This window comes from Camponotus vicinus, unplaced genomic scaffold, assembly GCF_025532165.1.
Source record: "Camponotus vicinus isolate PSW18456_S1 unplaced genomic scaffold, iyCamVici1.0 SCAF_1, whole genome shotgun sequence".
In the NCBI taxonomy this organism is placed as follows: Eukaryota; Metazoa; Arthropoda; class Insecta; order Hymenoptera; family Formicidae; genus Camponotus; species Camponotus vicinus.
In genome coordinates this window covers 16,190,130-16,209,163 of record NW_028141945.1, presented here as the reverse complement: position 1 = coordinate 16,209,163, position 19,034 = coordinate 16,190,130, and the positions used below count along the sequence as shown (strand labels likewise).

The 19,034-nt window shown below is 34.8% G+C and overlaps 1 protein-coding gene and 1 long non-coding RNA gene across 3 annotated transcripts in view; one reads left to right on the top strand and one right to left on the bottom strand.

Moving 5' to 3' along the window:
• Positions 1–11,851, bottom strand: part of LOC145977626 (uncharacterized) — a 54,374-nt gene extending 42,523 nt beyond the window's left edge. Inside the window, exon 1 of the long non-coding RNA XR_014440592.1 lies at positions 11,665–11,851. This is a non-coding gene — a long non-coding RNA (uncharacterized LOC145977626). The remainder of the gene's footprint in view (positions 1–11,664) is intronic.
• The window catches only part of Klu (zinc finger protein klumpfuss), a 70,017-nt gene that overhangs the window by 29,086 nt on the left and 21,897 nt on the right, over positions 1–19,034 (top strand). The window lies entirely within an intron of this gene.

The window sequence follows — 19,034 nt, the reverse complement described above, 5'->3', positions numbered from 1 at the left end:
TTGCTCCTTCGACTCGCTCCCAGATCGATACATCCGGCTGTAGATACGAGGATCCGCGCGACGGATGTGACGCAGCGATTCGCGACGATTTCCGGCGGCGGATTTTTTTCGTATTTTTCCGCGCGCGAGAGGATCGTTAATTGCTTGGCGGCGCGAGGTATTGCTTTGTTGCCGGCGATTTGTGTCAACTAACAAAAATCGACGTCCGCGTCCGAGCGACAGGCCGCATGTTTACTGTTAATTGGACGCCGGTGAATTTGCATTTTAATCGGCCGCCGATCGGCTCCGAGTCGAGAGCGCGTTTTATTTACTCGTGAGTCATGTTTTTCATGTGCATTTTCAAAGCGACGGGGGAAAATGAAAATGAGCGTGAAAATCGAAACGACCGACGACAATTTGACAGCTAGATTAATAATAGCTGGCAATCGCGTCGATTGTCTTCGGAATAATCGTCCGATGATATCTTAATATATCCTCGACGCTCGGATTTGATTTAAAATTATTGCGCCATGTGTTTTGCAGGAGGATTTACGTAAACACACGTGTCGTGTCTTATGTGTGTACAGTATTAAAATTAGCTTCTTCCACATTACTTACTTAATGAAATTAGATGATAACGCGTATCAGAGTGCAAAGATCTCTATCATTTTTATACTTTGTCGCGTGTTTACAGAAAAGAGAGAGATCGGAGGAGATGCTCGCGTTCGCTCTCGTTTACCCTCCCCCGGAATTCTCCATGTTTATATAGGTCAGGAGACGCGCGTGGCGCCTATCGATCGACCATGGGATGCGAGTTCAAGGTCGCGCATCTCGCGTTTCAGAGGCTGCGCCGCACTCTGCCTCCCCCCTTCTCTCTCTCTCTCTCTCTCTCTCTCTCTCTCTCATATACGAGGCTGCTGCACCACTACACTTGCAAGCTGAGCGCATGCGAGTGATAACGCGAAGCTTTCCGATTTTTTTGATCATGCTGGTATTTTGTGCTGCATCAGTACTTTATTGAAAAATAAATAAATATCGCCACGCGATGAGATTATTTTAATATGTCAATTTATATATAAAATTCTGAATTTTAATCAGCGTAAAATACATAATTTTGCATCACGCAAAATACCATCGAGGAGAAATATGAAAATATATATAATATTCTTTTATACATAAAATAATATATATTTATAATGTGATGTAAATTGAAAATATATTAAAAACATATTAAAAATATATTAAAAATAAAATATATTAAAATATATATTTTAGAAGCAAATGCAAAATCGAGGAGTTTTCGAGTTTTTGCGAGCAAGATATTCAATTGAAATACGATATTATGCACGTGGATGATATCGATATCATGTTACAGGCGATAGTAATATGATACGACAACATTTTATCCACAAATAACAAATCTTTACATGCGAATATCGTCGATGTGTATTTAATGCGTTTCATAATTCACATTTTTTTTCAACGTAACATTGTAATATATGTTAGTGTAATTCTTACGTAATATTTCCATAAATGTACATAACTGGTTTTTTTTGGACTCTAAAATATGGACGTACGATGCTCACCTTTCAAAGTATTGCGATACTTGTAATAAATTTCCCTTTGCCTGTCGTTACAAGCTACACTGGGCTTTTTTCACATTTCGTATAGAGAATAAAAATTATATCTAAGATGTAAAAAAAAATTTCTCATGGCTAGGCTTTTGTCGGACAATGAAAAAAGATGTGTAAAATTAGCGAAGCACTTTAACAATGATACGCGTATACTTTATCAAATTTATTTCAACTATTATTCAAGGTAATAAGACACAATAAAGGTTTAACGACGTATCGATCTTGTCGTGAGAATGCGTTGATTTCAGTCATTTAGATAACGCTCGATTCGCTGAAAGCGTTAATCTCCCCTCGCCTGCCCCTTCCTCCCCCCGCCTCCCTTCGTCCCGCGGCTCGCTCGCTTCCGCAGTCAGCTGTCGCTGAGCGATCGTCGGCACTAGGAAAGCGATCATTCTCTATGGTCGAACAGGTAGCTGGGTTGGGCCTGGATCGTTAAGTAGGTGTACGTACCTGCCGCGCGTGATCGCGAAGTCGCCAAAGTGCCACTCAGCTACCGGAGTTAACGAGTTAAGTCGAGCTTCTCTCTCTCGAGTCAGATTCTCGCGATCATCTACTCCCTATCCCGCTTCTCCTAGACGCGAGAAATATCGAGGAGAAAATCGACACGGAAATCATCAACGTGTCGAGTATTTATAGATCCTCTTTTCAAAACGTCGGCGATAATGCGCAATTTTTTTCGCGCTTGATTAATGGGCTATATAATCCTCAATTTAATCATTACCGCGGTGAAAAATCGCGTTTTTAATTATGTGCATTAATGATAGATCCTTTTGTTCATTCGCTCGACGCTAAAAAACGTTCGTCTTACACGTAATATTCTCGAAAAGCGCGTTATTAAATCTATATTTTGTTATTTAAAAATTCGATATCGACATTTCGTCGAATTTCGCCAAATTGTAAAATATTGATCCCTGATTAATTAATCGAAATTTGAATAACCAGTTTGGAAAATTGCAAGTAATCGAATAAACTTGATTAATCGATCAAAAATGTCCTCGTGAAATGCTAATCCAATGGGTGTATCTGCGAATCCGCGCATCGCGAGATATCGATACTCGACCATGCGCCTTGAGAACTGAAGAAGATGAGGTACCACCGTCTCATCTCCGACACTTTCATATTCGCGGCTCATATACATACAGAAAGCGGCTCTTATCGGAGATCGGATCGCCGTCCTCTGACTCTTACGGCAGCCCCGACGTCCCGAGGCTCTTGATCAGTGGTTCCCAAGGATCGGCATTTCTCGTGTAATTTCTTGTATATAAATACACCTCTATGTTTTTTTTATTTCAAAGGATCAAAAGACGATTCATAATTCCCGATTTTTAGAGATTAATAATAAAGCGATCTCCGTAAATCAGATTTTTTAATGTTGATAACATTGTGAGAAGTAATTGTCAGTTTCTTAAAAGATGTATCTTGATAGTACTTGAAAGTTTTTTCTTACATTTTTGAAATTTTCGAGATATTCATTCATTTATTTCCTTTCAGAAACGTCATGCTTTCTTTGAAATTTTGGTGAATATTTTGTAAATTATGCTGATTTTATTATGAATTTTCAGTTTATTTCATTCTATTTCGGCGAGAAATTATTTGGAATTGCGATCGAAATCAAAATTTGATGACGTGAATTTTTTTATATAACCAATTATTAAAAATAAACGTGATATCCTGCTGGATTTTCGATTAAATGTCGCGGGTTCCAAACTACAGCTGTTCTCTGGAATCGAGACGCGTTGACACGTGCGCACGATTCGGGACGCATAATTTAGAGCCCGATCACGTGCGGGAAACACATTCAATATTGACTCAAGTATGCAAACACTGAAAAAATATTTAGACTTTTGAGTGTGCCAGCATCTCGAAAATCCTGGTATCCAAATATTCAACTAGCTAAACATCCAGATGTTTAAATAAACCATCGAATTAGCCGTATATGGAATATGGATAAACTACTCTTATTTGATAAAACCCGGTATCATTTTAATATTAAATATATTTAGATGTCCTTACGTATAAAAAAATTCTTAGTACAATAAATATTGACCTTATGTCGAATTATTACATATTTTTTTCTTTTATTAGCGATATAATAAAATTAATAAAAAATTATGTGGTGAATATAATTGTAGCTAATCTTGCAATGAAATTCGCCTTCATCTCGTGACTTTAATAGAATTATATTATTGTTACTTATTATTTTTTCTGCTTGATTTCTTGCTCATTGAAATTAAAAACCGCCTGCTGTGTTATCGAAATAGTTTTTGATTAAAAGCATTTTTTGTGCCGTACATATTTTTCTCATAGCTATAAATCTTTGGTCTTTTTTATTATCGGGTCCTATTTTAAGACTCATCTATCTATTAAATAATCTATAGAAGATACTTTAGGCTAATCAACAACTTAAATAAAATAAACCTTTTTATCAATTTCATCAAATCTTCTTGAAGTGGAAATTTCAAAATAAGCGAAAGCATTGTTTTTTAATTTTTAAATTTATAATAATCTTTAACAAGTTAATAAATGTCTAGTGAAATTCTAAGATTAATCGAGAAAAACAATACTTTGCTATCTGTTTATATTTTATAGGTTAATATAGTTCATTTTCAACATGCAATATTTTATAAATATGACTGATTAATTTAAATTCTCCTAGACTTTTTTATAATTTATATTTTAATAGAATTTTTCGAGGAATGAAAGAAGAAAGAGAGATGATGGGTCGAAAGGAGATACCTCATGTACCGGCTTCGAAGTATCCACGTTTTACATCATCAGGTGTACCATTATCACTTTTTGCAGGCTCATCGCCTTATGCTATTATTATATTTATACCTGGTTCGCCGCGTAGGAGAGTTGAGTGCGAACATGGCACGCCAGGTGTCTTATTCGAAAGAAATAGCTTCGGGCTCGATACTGGTCGCGAATCTCCGAATACTTCGGGCGATTAATTTTAATTGGCCCATCTGTCCCGCTGTCAAGTCGTATATCTCGCTTTTTGAATATCCGCCTTAAAAGAATGTCTTTATCGATCGTGATTTACGTACGTCGCGACTTCTTTTTAAGTAAATTCGCACATGTACTCGCTTATATTCGCATATAACGAACGTAAATTATCAAGTATGATAGCTAAAGTGTCTCTGTTATCCAAATTGACAATCGTAATAGCGTTAATAAATTCAAAATCTAAGAGCTTATTCTAATTTTATCTTGTATTAATATATAATGTAATTAAAATGTTCTATTTCATATTTTTGTAAAGTTATTATGAATATTATCCCTTCTATAGAGATTTGCTTGGACTTTGCCCTCTGTCACGATTGATGATTACGTCATCCTGGTTACTTGTGTACGAAAAAAAAGAATGTTACGTTCCGGGTTTGATGCGAACGAACAAACTGGGTCGTCCTCTTAAGTCTCGTCACCTGAATCCTCGGAAAAGCTGTTTGAGAGTTCTCAATCTGGTTTGCCGGTGATAAATTTTCAGGACTTTAAAGTCAGCACGCGGAACGACTAACTTTGTCATGGTCAGTTAAGCAGATCGTTCTTTTTTAAAGCGGATCATTTATTTATATATTGCGAGTATAAATATATCATTTATTTTCTTTCAGGTTTATCTTTAATATAAGCATATAAGGTATCATTAATTATTATCAGAGATCAAATTACACATGTTTTATTTACTTTGAGTTCATTTTAAAATTACAAGAATCATGACTATAATGATTTAATGATCAATTCTTATTTATTCAATATATTATTTCTTCCTACGAGTATCCGCTATTGATACGTCAAATTCTTTTAAATAGCCTATTGTGATGTTTTGCTATTGATATAATAAAGAAATAATCTTCCTCCATTCTCGTCCGTGAAGATTTATCACCTTTAGCCATTACAAAAATACGGACGAGAAACCGTCTTTTACGCTTCCGGACGTCTTCTGCCGACCGCGCATTTCCTTGATAAGATCGGCCTCTCTTGCGTGGTATTAACTCTAATCTCCAAAGGGAAGCGGCTAACCGATGCGGAAGTCGATTGCTATACCACGCTCTCAAAATTATGTTATGGAAAGTACGCGTCGAAAGATTGATAGTATCATTCGGATTTTCCTCAAACCATTATATCGCATTTCGTTTCATATTTCGACTAATCGAAATTAATTATTTGATTAAAATCAAATTTTTATTATTATATTATTATATTATATTTATATTTTTATTATATTTATATTTATTTTTATATTTATTTTTATTTATATAAATTATATTTATATTCATTTTTATTATCATATTTATATTATTTATATTTATTTATATTTTTACTATTATAGTTTTTTACTTACATGTATTTTAATTTTTTAATTTGTCTAATTTAACTGTGTGAAAATTTTATCTCTTTAATTATATCTCTGCTTGATAAAAATCGCTAATTATATGAAGTAGAATTATATAATATAATTGTCAATTGTAATCATTTTTATTTAGTTTGGTTCTTCTCTTTGGTTATTTTCGTCTCTCTGCTTTACGAGTCTCTTATCGTCGAATTCTTGGATTCTTTATCTTGGAAATTTACCACGTGAAAGTTTTTCATAATGGGCCTACCTGATGTGTCATTAACAGATAAGAATATAGCCTACAGTAATTTGGAAAAAGAATTTTTCATTTTCTATTTTCTTTTTTTTTCACGCGATACTGTACAAATATTGCTTTTGCATAAATTTATTTGCATCGCACTGAGTAATCCATTTTTATTTATATGTTGTTTAGTAATGAATGTTTATGTTTTTCACTTGTGATATAAAGTTCAAAATATATCGTAATTATGAAGATACATTAACAAGCCAAAAATGTGAATTAAAATAAACTATTATTATATACATGTATTTTATACAAAATTAAATTTTTTAGATACTTTCAAAATATTTCCAAGATACTTTCAAATAATTTCAAATTCAATTTAATTATAGACAAGTGTGCGATGCATCGATTTTCCATGTTTCAGATAACAAAATTTTTGCCGAGCAAGGACTTTCCTTATCTCGCGATGTTAAAGTGCGAAAACACGGAAGGAAAAATATCTAGATACGTCGCAAATGTTGAAACAAATATTTACCGATCGCCTTTATACTATGATTTCTATCGAAGAAAAAAAAACGACAAATCGATGCATCGTATCAATCTCTATAGCCACTTTCCAGTCGCGTAAAAGAACTTCAAACGACTTCAGAAAATTGAAACCACCTCCGATGGACCAAACGGAATGAATAATAGTCGAAAGCAAACCTCGGAAGCAAACAGGCGAGACAAACCTCCTATTCTTAGTAATATTTTACGGGACGCTTCGACCCGAAGATTCGGCGCAGAAGACGAGCTCCTCGACTCGAAGTTAGGCCGAAGCGTCCGCTGTAGCGCAGCGAAGTCAAAGTGAAGTGAAGGAGCCTATTCTAGGTTTAATGCACCTGCGAGCGCGGTTTTACGAGCGGCCGGGAGATCGACGTCTCCTCGCGAAAATAGAACGTCATTTGGGACATTGTCGCGGCTCTCCTTGCGCGCGAGCGAGAGATATGAAGCAATGAGGATGACTGCGGAAAAAAGAGAGAGAAAGCACGGAGAGTGACAGCGAGTGATTTAGAAAACGATGTCCGCCAACGCGTACGAAAACGCGCGCGCAATTTTCGAGCTAAAGCTCGCGGCGTCTTGCCTTCGAGACGCGTCGAGCTGGACATAACTGCTCATAGCAGTAAATTAAAATTACTATGAATTAAAATTATTATCTCTTATCAGACAATTTAATATCTTAATACTATGTATTTTGATTATCATAATTAATATCATAAATTAAAGTTATGGCAAATATCTCTCGTATCAAATAATTTAATATTCTAATACTATATATTTTGATTATTGTAATTAATATCAGGAGCAATAATTAAATGGAAATTGATAATATAGTTAATATTGTCGCCTTTTGTAAAATCGATATAAAAATTTTCTATCAGAGTATTTTAATTTTATTCCGATGTATCATCGAGATTGACTTAAAATTTGTACGCTAGTGAAATGCGAAGAGATGGACGCTAATGTTCTTTGTTTGTCCTCGTGTGGAATTCCGGAGTGAGCGGCTTATTTGCAATTTCGCCTGAAAATAAACAATCCCGTTAGAGATGTCGGGAATGCCGCGGAAACTTTTCAGGCATTTCTCGTCGCAAACGTCTCCCTGCCGAACGTCGTTCCACGTCGTTTTTGCGCAAAACGGTCGTCAAAACCGCCGACAGAAATGAGAAATTATCTAAGGATCTCGGCGAGGAAATCCTCTTCCACGAACGTCGAGCGGATGATGATAAAGGGCCGCGATTACACATCGAAGGGGAGAAGAATTGCGCGATAATCGTCCTCGTCTTGGAAAAGTGAGGATGTCTCTGCCTCTCGTCCCTTCTCCTCCACCCTCGATGCTTATTTCCCGATTAATTTCCATAGGATTCGGAGGACGGGAGGACGTTGTCCGGAAGGACGACGTCGCGTGGGGCCGTCATTACGTGGGTACAGCCGTGATACCTCGCCGAGCCTCCGTAAGGAAGGCCGTAACGCAATAATGTGTCGACTTTATGCGACAATTATGGCAAGAGCTCATGGCGCGGAAAGACGGTGAAACCTCCGGCGAGATCCCATTAAGCGGCCACGGTGGGCGCCCTAGCGTGTGGCACCTGTCCGGGATCCCCCCTTTCTCCCCCTTCGAATCCTATGCCGCTTATTTGGTCTTCATCCTTCAGCGCAGAACTTCTTTCGTTCGAAGAAACTTCCGATAAAACACGCGAAACTTCTTTCCAACACGCGAGTCATCGAACTCCTCTGATTCCTCTTCTCGAAATTTTATTAAATTTAAATTTTTGATTGAAACGAATATTTTTTCGAAAGAAATTCGGATTTATAGCTATTCGAATTTTATACTATTTAGATTCTTTCCTTCTCAAGTTTACATAATATGATGAGAAATTTTACAAGATACTTGAAAACTAAAATTTTTAATTTTTTAAAGAGTTTGAATATATATATTTTCCTGTAACATTTTATACTTATAATTATTTTTAATATAATATTTATTTTTAATATAAATATTTAATATAATAAAAATTTTTAATATAATTATTTTAATAATTATTATTAATATTATATATTTATATTTTTATTATATATTTACATTATATATTTATTATTTAATTACTATTTTAATATTATAATTATACTCTTTTTCTGTAATATATCATACTTTCAATAAAGAAACGTCAAATTTTTTTTTCATCGGAAACATCTGTGAACTATGAATCAGTAAATATATTTGCGAAATAACGCGATCCTATCTTTATTTTCATTAGTATAAAACAAATATACTGTTAATCGAGCCAATAATTAAACGGCGCGAATTAGTCATCCGTCTTTTACGCGGATGAAAGTATAGCGTAAAATCAAGGCTGCTGGCCGTGACTACCGGGCACGCAAGTTATTCTATCTCCTGTTTGTGCGATAGACCATATCAAACCGATGATTATCGATCTCGATCGCAGAGATACATAGCGGGTGCCGTTTGCGAAACCACGCAAAATCCCATCGGCTTTACTGCGACTTTGCCAAGTTTTTTTCACACAATGAGTTCTTTCTTTCTGGAAAATTGATTTGAACTTACGAGATATGGAATAAAACAAATTAAAGAATACAAAGCTGACGCGATATTGCAATTAAAGGTGAACAAAATTTCATAGGTTTCTTGCTAGTAGCTACTATTATGTATAAACAAGTCGTTTTAATTTACTTTCGCGATCAAAAAATGTTATAATTAAAATCTTAAAAAGAATATGTTATTAAAGTACTATTAAATCTTATAACGTTTTTTTAGAATATTTCGTAATAATGATTTTGCTTGCATGCCTATAATGCAGCTGATAATTATTATAAAATATCGACAAGATACTATAATTTTCTTTTGTACGGATGATGTAAACAACATATCAAGGCAACGATTATCTCGAATTATCATCAAATCAAAAATAATCGATTGTCTTTCTCTTAGAGATAAATACTCGACGCATAAAACGACAACAAAGTCATCATCAATAATTACACATGGTTGATATCTCAATGCATTAATATTTATCTCAATTCATGACACGCAGTTATGTGCGTTGTAGAAACTTAACGAGATACATTTGAGTTTAATTCGCTGATTTTTCCTTGTCACAAGCTATCTATTAACGAATTAGCTGATAGACTTACAAATTAGACTATTAACATTTTCTAAAATATTCTTTTAAAATTGTCATTATTTATTATCATAATAATATTTTTTTAGATCTAATATTTTTTTTAGATTTCTTTTTATTATCATAATAATATTTTTTTAGATTTGTGAGGGACGGTAGGGGAAATTTCCTTTAAGCTAGATCCTATAATTTAAGAGAGACCAAAAGAAGATAAAATGTAATAAATATTAGATTTTGTAACAAATTTTCTCGCACCGGAAGTTTCTTCGGGATTGTCGACGATTGCACCAGAGATGAAAGGCACGTTTTACTTCGTAATAAATCATTGGCTTAAACAAGTCGCGACAGAATGAAAGTCAATGACTCGGGAGATTGTTAATCGATCGTTGGCTCATTTTGGTAAAAAAAAAAAAAACGGGCGGAAAAGGCCCCTTTGTCGCGAAACCGGCGCATTCGTCAAAGTCCTCGTAATTATTTTTGATAAATGAACGAGCGGTGCTGGAGGTATGCGGCCAATTTGGTGATTTTCGTCAGCCGAGCGTAATTAAAAATGTGTCATCGTTATTAACGATCGCTTCATCCTTTTTCGCCGAATCGAGGGAGCCGAAAAGTCACGTAAGGGAAATCGTCGATGATTAAAATGGGTTAATATGCGTAATTAAATCTGCCGATTGGAAAGCGCATTTTCTTAATTTCATTCTCCCTTTTTGCTTTCCTTTTCTGACTCGTATTTCTGTGAAAAAAATCGTTTCGTGTTTATTGTGAATTTTAAAAAAAATCGCAAATCAGGATAAAAATATCGCGATGCTTAATTTTGAATCAAAATTGCGATATTGAATCGCATGCTGATACATATGATTGATATATCAACTTGACAGCTCGTTTGATTCTTTCTTCTAAAAAAAGATTCTATACAAAATTTTTTTTGAATTAATTTATAACACTAATTTCATTTTAAATTAATTTAACACTCTCTTTTTCTTCAAAACCTCGCATCACTTTTCAGAAGCTTTTTTTATATCGAATAAAAATGGCAATATCGCCTTTAGCAGCATTTTTTTCCGCATTGTAAAGACACGCGTGTGGTTCGGAATTTCGCGAGATCTATGGCGAATTAAGCGATTTCCGACGATGAAATCACGACTGTTTTATTATTTTCTCTCTCTATCTCTATTTCTTTCTCGTCTCTGTCGATCTCTTGATGCGAAGAGAAACCACTGCGAAACATCTTTATAGCAGCAATCAAACCCGCGTTTCCACGCGAAGAAACTCACGCTCGAGCGGAGGGATCGGTTGATCCACCGATCAAGCCGTAAAACAAAAGGTCTACAAAAACGGGGAAGGCGACCGACTGTTAATAGCGGGGTTGACCATAAATCAGTTTCTGTTACTAATGTTCGGTCAGTTAAAAATACACGAAGGAGTGCATAAACGCAGTCATTGAATGAAAAATAGAGAGAGAGAGAGAGAAAGAGAATGCAAAATCGAATTAACAGTTCATTGATACACCCGATAATCGCGGATATTAATTCATCACATAGTTTGATAATCGTTAATTATAATAAGGAAATGCGGTCTTCTCAACTTGCATCGATCATAAATTCTTCGATAGACGAGGACAGTGAACGTCTGTCTCAAAGTTACCGCGCGAGTGACGTCACGACCGCAGAATGTCAACAATGGCGCGCTCTACGTCACAAAATTCGGCGCTCGTAAAAATATTAAAATATGTATATTCTAATACTTTTTCACCAATCCATTATTTTGAAAATATAAAAGAAAGAATTTACTACTCACGAATATACATAAAGAGTGAAGTTGTAGCCTCCCCAATCCTCCTTTTCCTCGATCTTCCTCGTCCTCCCCGATCCTACTCGTTCTTGTCCTCTTCCCTTTCCATGCTTCTCCTCTTTTGTTTTGTTGTAGCTCTTTCATGGCACTTATTCGCGTTAATTACACTTACACACGCACTAATAAGCAGGCTAACAATCGCGCGACACTCCCGATATTAATCATACGCGACAGTTTCACTTTTATTTATTATTATGACGAAAGAATAATGTAAAAAAAATGTACGTATTCTCGTGATTGCTTTCGATCGGACAACTTACACAAAGTACACGGGGTGTTTTAAAGTGGATGGATCTTCAAACGCGATCGCGTCAAGTATCAAATTACGTTGTTACTCTCTAAATTTCTTAGAGTGAAGCTTGCACTCAAAAAATTGAGTGACTGGTCAAATCACTCTAGTTAGAGTGATTTTTCACTCCTATGAGTGAAAAATCACTCTAACTAGAGTGATTTGATCAGTCACTCAATTTTTCGAGTGCAAGCTTCACTCTAAGAAATTTAGAGAGTAAACTCGTTTTAAGCAACGTGCGATACGAACTCGACCATTCCATCTTAACGGCTTTTCGTCTACGCTCGAAAATCGGCAATTTCACTTTGATACCGCACGATACTACGTAAGTCAAATTAACAATTAATAAAATGATAATTGAAGAACGGAATTTGCGACATCATCTTTTCGCACGAGGCTCGCGGTGTAAGTGACAACAAAAATATAACAGCGCTCAATGTACCGCGAAGTTCATAAAAAACGAGCGTCGAATTTTACATACAATGCGCCATGTTGACATTCCGCGGTGACGTCATCGTGATGTCAGTCGCGCGACGAGCCTCGAGGCAGACGGCATCGACACGCTCAGTGTCCTTGTCTATGGAAGCGTCTACGATTCGTGCAAATATTTAAAAAACGCGATCGCGATTTCTTTACTATAATTAACGATTATCAAGCACTTATTATGCGATCAATTAATATCCCCAATTATCGCGTGTATCAATATATTAACTACTAATTGGACTTACGTAGTATCGCGCGGTGAACTGTCAGAGTGAACTTGGCGATATTCGAGTGTAGACGAAAAATCGGAACGAGCCTGAATCGCGCAACGATTTGTTGCAACGAGTTAAACAATTAACTGAAATTAATTAAATTAAACAAAACAGTTATAATGGCAATACGAGTCGAGTGTCGATGTTATAACACATTTATTTATAATACAATCAAATAAATATTGATATTAAAGCATACAGAGAGAGGATAGCGAACGTTTCGACCCTATTTTTGGGTCATCTTCAGCGCGAAAGTATATAATAAAAGATAATATAATGAAAAAATATAATAACAAAGTGTTTTATATCGGAGTCTGTTACAAAGGGTGCTGTCTAAAGCGATAATAAATGTCTCGGTATCTCATTATCTTGACGATGCCTACGTAAAAACAAAGGACAAAAGTAAAATAAGTTAAATAAATAATGTAATTAATATGAACAAAGAAAGAAAAAGTACTAAATTAAACATGAAATTACGAGATTGAAATGTTAATTTATTAAAAATGATCTAAATATAAACTGAAGACATAAAGTCAAAGAAATAAAATAAATAAGTTATAAATAAGTTAAATAAATAATATGACTAATATGAACATAGAAAGAAAAAAGTACTAAGAATTAAACATGAAAATTACGAGATTGAAATTATTTTAATGTCAATTTATTAAAAATGATCTAAATAAACTGAACATATAGTCAAGAAATAAAAATTAAAAGGTTAAAAAGATAAGAAGTTAAAACTACGGAAATAAGACTTACTTCCAGGCATCGAAGATAATGACGCGCCGAGGAGATGAATAGAGACAACTTAACATCTCCGAAGACAAAGATCGACTCGTCTTTAACGGATAAATGTGACTTATATATAAACGGTAAAGAGAGTCAAATAATGTATAAATGTACACATACGCAAAGTCGCAGACCTATTTGTTATGATAGAAACTGTGTTAAATTTTTGGCAAGTTGTTGACAATATTTAAATAAATTTCTGGTAAACGTTCAGTATCCGTATCCAATATCAATATTTATTTGATTGTATTATAAATAAATGTGTTATAACATCGACACTCGATTCGTATTGCCATTATAACTGTTTTGTTTAATTTTATATTTCGAGTCTTATATTTATTAATTTTTGTTAATTAAATTAATTAACTAAAATAATTAAAGAGAGAGAGAGAGCAAGGTATGTAATATATATTTTTAAAAAAATCTATATTATTAGAAATATAGATAATATGCTAATTATTTACTTATTAACTGATAATAATTATGGAATTAATTGGTTTTCATGTTCTGAGAAATTAATATATTCTCATTTTTTGATTTATAATATCTATCAATCTATATTCATTATTATTTATTTTTCTTATTTTCTTATTTATTCTTTTTTATATTAATTTATTTTCTTATTTATTTTTCTTTATATTAATTTTAATTTAATTTAATCTAATTTTAATTTTAATTTTTTATTTGAATTCTACAATTTTATTTTTCCATTACTTTAATTTATTCATCACAATTCTGATACATTTGTATTATAGTTTTACTGTTACTATGAAATGTGTTTAAAAATTAATTAAAATAAAGAAGAAGCTATATTTAACTTATATTTGGGACATTCATTTAATATAATTTCTTCGGAAAATTGGGTTTCGTATTGTGCAAATAACGAAAGTCCTACAGACTCCGAACAGATTCCATCTGTCTCCTCTGTTATCTGTTTTCTGAAATTAGTCGCGTAAATCAGTTTTCGTTCCGTGCATCGCCGAGAAGTGTTTCTGCGGGTCGAAAACGCGAAGAGGAATAAGAAGACACGAGCTATTCCAGACGCCATATCCCCGACGCGCGATTTTCTCATTCCCTTTTCGCTACACGCCGGTTATAACATTCAATCTCGGTTTGTAACGGCCTGTAACAACAAAACCTATAACCACGACACGGTATAAATTACGGTAAATGAGGAAAAATAAATGAAATTGAGCGCTGGGCTTCAGGATAACACACATTCTACTCAAAGAGCAAGATTTCTTATTAAAATTGACTTTTAATGCGGGACAAATTAATAAAGATTTGTAAATATAGAGCACATAACAATTTTTTAACGTCCAGCGACAATGTTAAGTATCATAATTCTCGCTTCATCGATTTTACATTTATGTTCAACCGATTGGAAAGCACAACTTCATTTATTCGTGTGACGTTAAACAAGATATACACGAGAAAACGACTTTAATTTTTTACGCGAGTGCGATGAATTTTATTCAAATCTGTCATTAATTATTCATCGCATGATATGTCTCTTTTTTTGCCCCCAACATGCGTTACTTCCTCATTAAATCGTTTTGAAATAACTTCATCCGACACACCTGTTTATATTATGTGAAAAATATTTATTATCTCATAATGCGTGAAACCATTTTTCTCCCTCTCTCCCCTCCTCCTCTCCCTCGAGATAACTGTATATTTAAAAAAATTTTTTAAAATAAATATAATTTAAGGAAATTTTTAGATTTAAAATTTTTTTGCGGCTTAAGAATTAAGATTTTTCGTGATCACCAGCCAACGACTGAGGAAATGCGATAGCGATATCCGCGAAAAATTGGTGGGTGCTTATAACGAGTTGCGGTGACGTGGTGCAAAGTCTGGCTGGTCATGCGATGATCACTTAGGGTAGTAATGACGATCGGTCGGCCAGATGGTGTGGCCGCGATAAAAACTCGCCTTCACTATGTGTGTTGGCCATAGTCACCATGTAATACCTTCGTCCATCTATCCTAACATCTTCTCTCCCTCTCCCCCTTTCTGTGTTGTGTGTGTTCCTCTCCAGATCATTTACCTTTCCGTTCTATCTGAGCTAGTTTGCTGCCGATCTCTCGCACCTACAAGTCTGCTAGTTGCCTCTAAAAACTTTGCAACGTGTCTGGATATTATTTTCTTTACCGTAACATTTTTGTTTATTTTTTTTTAGCGATAATAATCAAAAATCTCTGCCACATTTCGTGAAATTGTAAATCTTTTAAAAGTACAGCGGATGTTAAAAAAGCACGTTGTAAGATTTATTAACACGTTTCTTGAAATCTTCTTGTACAGTTGATCAAAATAGGTTTCGAGCGAGTACATATATTTCTTTATCATGTGAAAAAAGCATGATATCGATATATTGTATATTAGATTGCGAAATACTTGGCTGTTTCCTAGGAACGAGAACTCATCGTGGCCTAAGATACGAGAATCCAAGAAACAAAAAATCGTGCAAAGCCGGGGGATTGCTTTGTCCGAAATACAATAGTAATTAAATCGGACGTATCGTTCTTTTTTCTCGACTTCTTCGTGAAGGATTCGTATTATCGGTGGCATAATCGAGGACAGGATCGCGCGAGAAACACCGCGATACGGTTAATCGACACTTTATTCGACCGGGATCGTTTTTGTCACATCCGGGATTAATTTCTCGCTTCGCGGCGTTGAGATTTAATTTCGTAATTTAACGAGCGGTTCATAAGATCTCTCTCTCTCTCTCTCTGTCTCTTTTCTCCGAGGCGAGAGATCGAGTCGATCTATATATCGAAGCAAGTAGATACATCTCGATCGTATCGAGGGTGCTCGCTCGGAGTTAACGACAACGATGAGCGCCCACGCTGCAGGATGGATCGGGTGTCGAACCGAGATCACTTGGGATTGATTTACGGCCGAGATGCGTTCTTTATCGATCAATCTGTGCGCGCGATCCTTCTAAATCGCTCCGCGAGCGTTCGCAGCCATCATTGCCCCTGCTTGAAAGCTATCAGCTGTTCTCTCGATCTTTTGATTTCTATTTAAATTTTTTGTTTTATTTAATTATTCGTGTTATTATTTTTTTAAACATTTTATTTAAATATTCTTATTTTATTTAATTAATTAATTTTATTATATTCGTGTTACTATTATTTATTAAATATACTTACTTTTTTCACATTAAATATTTTGAAGTGATAAGAGGGCCTTAGTCATGCTTCTTATAAAGCTTGAAATTAAATCCAATTTATTAATTTCTTAATTAATTAAAAATTAAGTCCAATTTATAATTTCTTAATTAGAAAAACTATTAGAATAGACTTTTGCAAAAAATTATTATCTCATAATTCATACGTCGAAGATGTTTTTATTTTATTTAATTATTCGTGTTATTATTTTTTTAAGCATTTTATTTAAATATTCTTATTTTATTTAATTAATTAATTTTATTATATTCGCGTTACTACTATTTATTTAAATATACTTACTTTTTTCATATTAAATATTTTGAAGTGAGAAGAGGGCTTTAGTCATACTTCTTATAAAGCTTGAAATTAAATCCAATTTATTAATTTCTTAATTAGGAAAACTATTAGGATAGACTTTTGCAAAAAATTATTATCTCATAACTCATACGTCACAAGATTAATTTTATTTTCGCCGATTGATTGTATCTCCATAAAATTCCTTTTTCTTCCCGATAAAGCCGTCAGCTCTGGCAATTGATTTCCTTTTCCGATCGACAAGCGAGCGGCGTTGCCGCTCGGGCGGTCGATTCGTTGAAAGACAGAGAATGGCAGAGCGAGCGGAGGAGAGATCGACCATCTCCGGCTATCGATGCATCGATAGCGAGAGGAGAGGAGGCGCATCTCGCGCTCGATGACTCGGCCCGATCTGCCGTCCAGATACACCGCAAGGAACTCTGAAAATCCGCGGGCGAACTCTTCTCCGCGCGTCTCTCTCTGGCCGAGCTATATAATTTCAAAAGACTCCTCTCCCTCTCGCGTCGGCGGGTGATTTATGTAGGACGCGTCGCACCCCATGGAAACCGCCATGAACTGCAGGACGCGGGGGAGAAGAGGAGAGCCGTCCCGCGAGAGATCGCACTTCGGATAATTCTGTAAACTGCGCGGCATATTTCGCCCCTTTACGATTCACCGACGAGTTCTGTTTCTCTCTCTCTTTTTTTTTCTACCGGCGCATTTTAATATCGCTCTGGCAAAATCGCGCGAAATTTCTCACCGCTAACAAACGCAAGCATTCGCGAAAACGATCTTGAATCCGACGAACAGGGGTGATGACAAAGATTTATGGACGCGGCTCCAAGTTTGTATTTCCTAAATTTTAATTTTTTGACAAAATTTCAGAAATTATAATATAAATTACTTTTGTATTTAATATAATATTAATATTTATATAATTATTTATGTAAAATTCTATTATAATATTTAATATAACATTATTATTAAATATATAATATTAAATATAATATTAAATTTAATATCAATAGAATTTGATATAAAATTATTAAATTTTATATTAAAATTTAAATTAATAGAATTCATATTTTTTAACTTTTAATTATACTTTTAATCATGCGCAATATATGATATTTTGTATCAATTAAGGTTAATTGCAAACCGATTAATTATCGAAAGATACTTGATGTTGAAAATTTGGAGTTTATTCTGGTGAAAGATAAACGTCTCGAGGAAATATCCGGAGCAATTTATACTTGTTGCAATCGGGTGCTGGTTTGGTATCATGCGGATACTTTCGTCGCCCACTGCTCGCAGCATAATTTTTTTAAATCGTTTCGTGAATGTGGAACCCGAAGGAAAACGAACCGCCCTTCATTCTAGTTTTTCCCTCGCATTTTCGCTCGCACGAATCCCGTTTTTGCATAATACACACCACATGATCGGCCGCAATTTTACGCGCCTTTGTCGTAGGAAATATTAATAAACGCTCGTACGGATAATGTAATGTATGGGGTCACGCTCGTTTCGATACAGTGATATACAGGTTTCCGTAAAGTATTTCGACAAGTCCGTTCCGCTCGAGTCACGCGCAAAATCGGACCGTAATTTACCGCTCATATCATTTCCTCCGCGCGAATTCAGCAAGAGCAATTGAAGTGTTCCGTGCAAAAAAAATTAAACAATGTTACGTATGTGTTATATATTCCTTCATTATTCGAATCTGTGTATAATAATTTTAAATAATTAATAAATTTTTTTCATATATAGTATATTGTTTACATAAACATAAACGCGTTTACATCGAAAAGTAAACACACCTATTGCTCTTTCAATATTCTTTATGAATTATTCAATTTTTAGTATCATTCGCGAACGGTGGTAATCGTGGTCGTTAGATCGACACCTGATCTAATTATAATAATCGCGAGCGCGGATACTGAACACGGATGTTTGCACACGATAGGCGAGAGAGACGATAGCGAGGAAGAGGAGGGCGGGTGGGCGGTTCGCGAG